The following is a 9,489-nucleotide window of genomic DNA, read 5'->3' on the forward strand; positions in this document are numbered from 1 at the left end:
AAAATAGGTATTCTCATGACGAACAAACTATTATGACCACTCTATGGAAAGGGGAGACTCTCACAAACACGATGGTGTCAGGGGACTCATCTGAAGTCGGTAGCATTGATTTGCGAACGTCTGTTTGTAGCATCCGAACCGTTTGGCTACAAACTAATGTGACCCCAATGTGGAAAGGGGAGATTCTCACGAAAATTAAGGTGTTCTCTGTTTTGCTCTACGACCCCCATTACAAAATGAATGGAAGTATGAATGTACTTTTGCGCCTACCCAAAAAGGGGTTAAATATGTGTAAGAAATATATATATTTCCTGAGCTTAGATATATATACACTGCTCAAAAAATAAAGGGAACACTTAAACAACACAATGTAACTCCAAGTCAATCACACTTCTGTGAAATCAAACTGTCCACTTAGGAAGCAGCACTGATTGACAATACATTTCACATGCTGTTGTGCAAATGGAATAGACAAAAGGTGGAAATTATAGGCAATTAGTAAGACACCCCCAAAAAAGGAATGGTTCTGCAGGTGGTGACCACACACCACTTCTCAGTTCCTATGCTTCCTGGCTGATGTTTTGGTCACTTTTGAATGCTGGCGGTGCTTTCACTCTAGTGGTAGCATGAGACGGAGTCTACAACCCACACAAGTGGCTCAGGTAGTGCAGCTCATCCAGGATGGCACATCAATGCGAGCTGTGGCAAAAAGGTTTGCTGTGTCTGTCAGCGTAGTGTCCAGAGCATGGAGGCGCTACCAGGAGACAGGCCAGTACATCAGGAGACGTGGAGGAGGCCGTAGGAGGGCAACAACCCAGCAGCAGGACCGCTACCTCCGCCTTTGTGCAAGGAGGTGCACTGCCAGAGCCCTGCAAAATGACCTCCAGCAGGCCACAAATGTGCATGTGTCTGCTCAAACGGTCAGAAACAGACTCCATGAGGGTGGTATGAGGGCCCGACGTCCACAGGTGGGGGTTGTGCTTACAGCCCAACACCGTGCAGGACGTTTGGCATTTGCCAGAGAACACCAAGATTGGCAAATTCGCCACTGGCGCCCTGTGCTCTTCACAGATGAAAGCAGGTTCACACTGAGCACATGAGCACATGTGACAGACGTGACAGAGTCTGGAGACGCTGTGGAGAACGTTCTACTGCCTGCAACATCCTCCAGCATGACCGGTTTGGCGGTGGGTCAGTCATGGTGTGGGGTGGCATTTCTTTGTGGGGCCGCACAGCCCTCCATGTGCTCGCCAGAGGTAGCCTGACTGCCATTAGGTACCGAGATGAAATCCTCAGACCCCTTGTGAGACCATATGCTGACACATGCACATTTGTGGCCTGCTGGAGGTCATTTTGCAGGGCTCTGGCAGTGCACCTCCTTGCACAAAGGCGGAGGTAGCGGTCCTGCTGCTGGGTTGTTGCCCTCCTACGGCCTCCTCCACGTCTCCTGATGTACTGGCCTGTCTCCTGGTAGCGCCTCCATGCTCTGGACACTACGCTGACAGACACAACAAACCTTTTTGCCACAGCTCGCATTGATGTGCCATCCTGGATGAACTGCACTACCTGAGCCACTTGTGTGGGTTGTAGACTCCGTCTCATGCTACCACTAGAGTGAAAGCACCGCCAGCATTCAAAAGTGACCAAAACATCAGCCAGGAAGCATAGGAACTGAGAAGTGGTGTGTGGTCACCACCTGCAGAACCATTCCTTTTTTGGGGGTGTCTTACTAATTGCCTATAATTTCCACCTTTTGTCTATTCCATTTGCACAACAGCATGTGAAATGTATTGTCAATCAGTGTTGCTTCCTAAGTGGACAGTTTGATTTCACAGAAGTGTGATTGACTTGGAGTTACATTGCGTTGTTTAACCTGTTGAGGATGGGGGCGCTGTTGTCACTATTTATGCTAATCGTGTAATTTTTGAAACGGCTTCCCACAAAATTCTTGATCGTACAATATGCATATTATTATTATTATTGGATAGAAAACAGTCTATAGTTTCTATAGGAGTTGAAATTTTGTCTCTAAGTGGAACAGAAGTCATTCTACAGCAATTTCCCTGACATGGAGTCAGATTTCAGAAATTTTGGCCCCTGATCTGGAGTCAGTTAAAAGGTCACAGTTATTGCTATGAGTATACGGACACTGCTTACGTCTTCCCCTGGATGCCTTTACGTGATGACGATTTGAATGGGGTCGATTGCGCGTTCACAGGCACTACAAATTAAAAAACCCTGAGGCTAGTCACTCTTTTGGAGCTGCGTCATGCGCCTAGAGGACACCGACCCGCACCTGTTCCAAGCATTAGTGGAGGGAGTAATATTACTCTGGTCATGTTTCTACTCGTTATGGGAGTTAAAAACATCATAAGGTAGTTAATTTAAAGCGTTTTATAGCAATTTATATCCGTTTAGTGCGATTTTGGGACATTTATTTCTGAAACGCTGTGAATTGCTGGGCACGCTTCCAGTTCATCCCGAACGCAGTTGGCATTTCCACATGGCAAGAGGACAGCTTTCCACCAAAAGACGATTAGACCCAAGAAAGGATCCTTTGCCCAAGATACTGATGGAAGAACAGCTCAAAGTAGGACATTTTTATTATGATAAATCGTGTTTCTGTCTAAAAATGTTAGTGGCTTAGGACGCCATGTTTTTTGACGTAGCTTCGCTTGGCGCAAACTGTATTGAAAAGTAAGGATAATTTAAAAAATGTAATTCCGCGATTGTATTAAGAATTAAATTGTCTATCAATCCCTGTCCACCCTATATTTTTTAGTCACGTTTATGAGTATTTATGTATAAGAGTAGATCACTGTCTAATATGGAGCACGGACATTTTCTCACCAGCTGGGCTACATTTCACATTGTCTAACCATGATTTTGGTGGCTAAATATAAACATTTTCGATCAAACTCTATATGGATTGTGTAATATGATGTTACAGGAGTGTCATCTGAAGAATTCTGAGAAGGTTAGTGAAAAAATTAATATATTTTGGCGATGTTGACATCATCGCTCACTTTGGCTAGAATCAATGCTGGGCTTCTATGTGCTATGTGCTATGCTAATATAACGATTTATTGTGTTTTCGCTGTAAGACACTTAGAAAATCTGAAATATTGTCTGTATTCACAGGATCTGTGTCTTTCGATTAGTGTATGCTGTGTATTTTTACGAAATGTTTGATGATTAGTAAGTAGGTAAACACGTTGCTCTATGTAGTTTTTCTTGTCCATTTGTGACGGTGGGTGCAATTGTAACCTATGCCATCTACCTGAAATATGCACTTTTTTCTAACAAAACCTATCCCATACCATAAATATGTTATCAGACTGTCATCTGATGAGTTTTTTTCTTGGTTAGGGGCTATAAATATCTTAGTTTAGCCGAATTGGTGATAGCTACTGGTGTTGGTGGACAAATAAAAGATGGTGGATTATGCTAATGTGTTTTTAGGTAATAGATGTACATCTTTACATATTGTGTCTTCCCTGTAAAACATTTTAAAAATCGGACATGTTGGCTGGATTCACAAGATCTGTGTCTTTCATTAGCTGTATTGGACTTTAATGTGTGAAAGTTAAATATTTAAAAAATATTTTTTTTTTGAATTTCGCGGCACTGGTTTTTCAGTGGGGGTGGGGGGGGAGTGCCGCTAGCGGCACCCTCATCCTAGACAGGTTAAGTGTTCCCTTTATTTTTTTGAGCAGTGTATATATACAGTATATATATATATATATATATATATATATATATATATATATATATATATAGTAGGACAAACACGTCAAAACCTTGTTTCTTATGATTTATTTTTTCAATATTTTTTTTTGCCATTTATGAATGTGTTATTCAATGTGTTTCTGTGGCCTATAGTAGTAAAGGTCAAATCCAATATTACATTTTTTTATACCTAAAAGGGCTCCTAAAATTCTAAATCAAATACTCTCAAATCCAGAATGCGGTCGGATCATCACATAATTGGCATATATATTACTCTTACAGAATTTCCACGTGGGCGAGGATATTGGAAATTTAATCAAAGCCTACTAGATGATAAATGGTTTAGAACTATGAAAGAAGAATTTATAACTGACTTTTTCAGACATAACATAGGTACAGCAGATCCCCTTATTGTATTGGACACTTTTAAATGTGCCTTGAGAGGCCATGCAATTCCGTACTCGTCTATAAAACAAAAGCAATTTAGATCAAAAGAGTCCATATTAACAAGGAAATTGAAGGAGTAACAGTACAGTTAGATAGCAATATAAACTGTACCATAGAGGCACAGAATAAATTAGAGGAAAAACAAAAAGAAATGGAGGAACTTATTCAAGAAAGATCCAGTGTAATATATTATAAAATAATGCGAACTGGATGGAATATGTTGAAAAATGCACCAAATTATTTTTCAATCTTCAATATAGAAATGCTACCAAAAAAATGTATTGAAACTTGTTACAAATGATGGAGTCACGCATGATTCACAATGATATTTTGAAAGAGGAAGTAAAGTATTTAAGAATATGTTTTCGTTTCAGTCTCCTCCATCTCCACTACTTGAAACTAATTGTATGGATTTTGTTCCTAATAATAATGTAAAATTAACATCTGTACAGAAAGACTCATGTGAAGGCCAAATTACAGAGGAGGAACTTCTTGATGCAATTGGGGCCTTTAAGGCTGCGAAAACTCCAGGGCTGGATGGCATACCAGTGGAAGTATAGAAATCTTTTTTGGATATACTCAAAGGACCATTATTAGCTTGTTTTAATCACTCCTATATAAATAATAGATTATCAGACACGCAACAAGAAGGTGTGATATCATTATTACTGAAACAGGATCCAAGTGGTATATATAATGATCCAGTCTATTTAAAAAATTGGAGACCTCTTAGACTTCAGTGTTGTGATGCAAAAATCCTAGAAAAATGCTTGGCGCATGGAATTAAAAAAAGTATTGTCAGATTTTATTCATCCTAATCAGAAAGGTTTTTTACATGGATCATACATTGGAGATAATATAAGACAAGTACTGGAAACAATAGAATACTATGAAATATCAGGGACACCAGGCCTGGTTTTCATATCTGATTTTGAAAAGGCTTTTGATTAAGTACGACTGGAGTTTATATATAAATGCCTAGAACATTTCAATTTTGGGGAATCTCTTATAAAATGGGTTAAAGTTATGTATAGTAACCCTAGGTGTAAAATAGTAAATAATGGCTACATCTCAGAAAGTTTTTAACTATTTAGGGAAGTAAAACAAGGTTGTCCACTATCGGCATATCTATTTATTATTGCCATCGAAATGTTAGCTGTTAAAATTAGATCAAACAATAATATTAAGGGATTAGAAATCCGTGGCTTAAAAACTAAGGTGTCATTGTACGCTGATGATTCATGTTTTCTTTTAAAATCCCAATTAGAATCTCTACATGGCCTAATAGAGGATCTAGATACTTTTGCTATCCTCTCTGGATTAAAACCAAATTATGATAAGTACTATATTACGTATTGGATCACAAAAAAACTGCATATTTTACATTACTGTGTAGTTTACCAATTAAATGGTCTGACGGAGATGTGAACATACTCGGTATACAAATCCCAAAAGAAAGAAATGATCTCACTCCAATACATTTTAATAGAAAGTTAGCAAAAATAGATAAGATCTTACTACCATGGAAAGGACAATACCTGTCTATTTGTGGAAGAATCACACTGATTAACTCTTTAGTCACATCACAGTTTACCTATTTGATTATGGTTTTGCCTACACCTAGTGACCTACTTTTTAAATTATATGAACAATAAATATTCCATTTTATTTGGAACGGCAAGCCAGACAAAATGAAAAGGTCCTATTTATATAACCAATATGAATTTGAGGGTGAAGAAATGATTAAATGTTAAAGCATTAGACCTCTCACTAAAGGCATCAGTCATACAAAAGTTATACTTAAATCCAAACTGGTTCTCTAGTAAATTGGTAGGAATGTCTCATCCTATGTTCAAGAATGGCCTTTTACCCTTTATTCAGATTACACCTGCTCACTTTCAGTTGTTTGAAAAGGAAATGATCTCCAAAATATCATTATTTTTTAAACAAACCTTAGAAAGTTGGTTAAAATTTCAGTTTAATCCACCTGAAAAGACAGAACAAATAGTACAACAAATATTGTGGTTAAACTCAAATATACTAATTGATTAAAAAAAACATATTGTTTGAAGGAAAAAAATAAAATAAAAGGTATTTTAGTGAATGATATCATAAACAGGACTGGTGGAGTTATGTCACACATGCAGCTAACACAGACATATGGAAATGTCTGCTCTACCCAAAATTACAACCCCTTAATTGCAGCATTACCACAATAATGGAAGAGGCAAGTAGAAGGGGAAAAAAGTAAGGAACTTGTATGTCGGCCCTGCATCAAAGAACATAAATGGTTAAAGAAAAAAAAACATATACCAATTTCATTTAAGGACCAAAAAACTGACAGCTGTGCCATATAAATTGCAAAATAGTTGGGAAGAGATTTTTGATGAACACATTCCATGGCACATGGTTTATGAATTTGATACGCAAAACAACGCCAGATTCAAAACGTCAAATTTTTCAATTTAAATTACTATACAAAATTCTTGCAACCAATAGAATGTTATGTATATGGGGGATACAATCTTCCCACCTCTGCAGATTTTGCTGTGAGGAGACAGAGTCATTAGATCATTTATTTTGGTATTGTCCATATGTAGCTCGTTTTTGGTCACAGGTCCAGGAATGGCTGAAGAATTGCAACATTTGCCTAGAACTAACGCTGCAGATCGCAATATTGGGTGATTTGAAAAGCCATAGTCAATCAATCAATAATATAATAATTATTTTAGCAAAACATTTTGTTTTTAATTTAAAATCTGTAGAAGCTATGAGAATAGAAAGGTTCAGTACTTTTGTGAAGCATCACAGCACAGTTGAAAAATATATGGGAAATAGAAATCCAAAATGGATGGTGTTAAGAGATAGATGGGAGGGGTTGAATGGAGCTGAAGGGTGAGACTAATAACAAGATAACCAATGTAAAACATACGGGGTCTGTAAAATGGATATAGGTTCAGAAATGTTGTGAAATAGCACAGTTACAAATAGAAATCAAACTGGATGGACATCAGAAATTGAGGAAGGACTAGAAACAAACAAAATATAACTGTAGTAAAACAGATTGTGTCTGTATTGTGTCTGTACCACCCTTCCCCAAGTGGTAGGGTTTGCAGAGAATAATAAAGGTATATTCTTAAAAAAGTATGTATATCTATATAGGTATGTGTATGTATATGTGTGTATACGTTTGTGTATATGGATATATATATATTTACCCCAAAAATATATGGGGGATTGGAAATGATGCAGACAATTACATTGATGGAAACAACAATCTTTCCACAATATTAAGCTGATCCACCCCTTAAATAAAAAATACTCTTAAATCCATGTTGTGAGGCCAGTTACGTTAATAAAGAGTGCGCACCTAATTTTCTCTGCCATTTGAGTTTGAAAATTATATTAGAATTGTAAATCCTAAAACCACTGGCACATATGACAAAATCAATGGTACAAAACCAATGATATTGATCTGTTTTAAGCAAATGATTTTGTGTCATTGTGATTACTATAAACCTTTAAACTAACATAACTAATCTTTAAAATTATGTTTTGATGTTTAATCCATTCTAAGACTGCATGATGGGACTCTAATGATGATATGTTCACAAGCTGCACACACATCATCAGTTTCTCATTCAGAATTTGACAAGCACTTGATATTATTCTCACCAGGCCTCGAATTTCCCTGTGGCATCTCCCTTGTGTGGCCGTAATGCCCCCTAAAAACATGTGTGGCCGTTGGGCTGAATATTACAGGCTAAATATAATTCCCTTCTCCCAGCTGTTGTGCTCCAAAGCCCCTCTCACTCACATGGCTCTCTTAGACGTAGCTGTCACGTGATCGGGTCCTTCTCACAGGCATTTCAACTAAGAAGTAGGCTAAAAGTGAATGAAGACAGACATATCAGGGATGAAAATGTGAGCGTCCCTCTTATTGAATTTCGAGATGCAGTACCAGTCAAAAGTTTGGAAACACCTACTCATTCAAGGGTTTTTCTTTATTTTTACTATTTTCTACATTGTAGAATAATAGTGAAGACATCAAAACTATGAAATAACACCTATGAAATCATGTAGTAACCAAAAAGGTGTTAAAAAAATCCAAATATATTTTATATTTGAGAATCTTCAAATTAGCCACCCTTTGTCTTGACAACTTTGCACACTCTTGGCATTCTCTCAACCAGCCTCATGAGGTAGTCACCTGGAATTCTAGGTGAAGCTGGTTGAGAGAATGCCAAGAGTGTGCAAAGCTGTCATCAAGGCAAAGAGTGGCTACAATGAAGAATCTAAAATCTAAAGTATATTTTGATTTGTTTAACGCTTTTTTGGTTACTACATGATTCCATGTGTGTTTAAAAACAAAAGTTTTAATGTCTTCACTATTATTCTACAATGTAGATTTTTTTTTTTTAAGGAATAAAGAATGAGTAACTCTGTCCCAACGTTTGACTGGTACTGTATATATATACAGTTGAAGTCGGAAGTTTACATACACTTAAGTTGGAGTCATTAAAACTCGTTTTTCAACCACTCCACAAATTTCTTGGTAACAAACTATAGTTTTGGCATGTCGGTTAGGACATCTGCTTTATACACAACACAAGTCATTTTTCCAACAATTGTTTACAGACAGATTATTTCACTTATAATTCACTGTATCACAATTCCAGTGGGTCAGAAATTTACATACACTAAGTTGACTGTGCTTTTAAAACTTCTTAGGGCTGCAATCCCGTTAACGGGATCGATACGACAACAGCCAGTGAAAGTGCAGGGCACCAAATTCAAACAACAGAAATCTCATAATTAAAATTCCTCAAACATCTTATACCATTTTAAAGGTAATCTTGTTGTTCCCACCACAGTGTCCGATTTCAAAAAGGCTTCACAGCGAAAGCACCACAAACGATTATGTTAGGTCACCACTGAAAAACACAGCCATTTTTACAGCCAAAGACAGGAGTCACAAAAAGCAGAAATAGAGATAAAATGAATCACTAACCTTTGATGATCTTCATCAGATGACACTCATAGGACTTCATGTTACACAATACATGTATGTTTTGTACAGTAAAGTTCATATTTATATCAAAAAATCTCAGTGTACATTGGCGCGTTATGTTCAGTAGTTCCAAAAACATCCGGTGATTTTGCAGAGAGCCACATCAATTTCCAGAAATACTCATAATAAACGTTGATCAAAGATCAAGTGTTATACATGGAACTTTAGATCCACTTCTCCTTAATGCAACCGCTGTGTCAGATTTCAAAAAAGCTTTACGGAAAAAGCAAAAACCATGCAAT

The sequence above is a fragment of the Salvelinus fontinalis genome, chromosome 15 (genome assembly GCF_029448725.1).
Source record: "Salvelinus fontinalis isolate EN_2023a chromosome 15, ASM2944872v1, whole genome shotgun sequence".
Taxonomy (NCBI): domain Eukaryota; kingdom Metazoa; phylum Chordata; class Actinopteri; order Salmoniformes; family Salmonidae; genus Salvelinus; species Salvelinus fontinalis.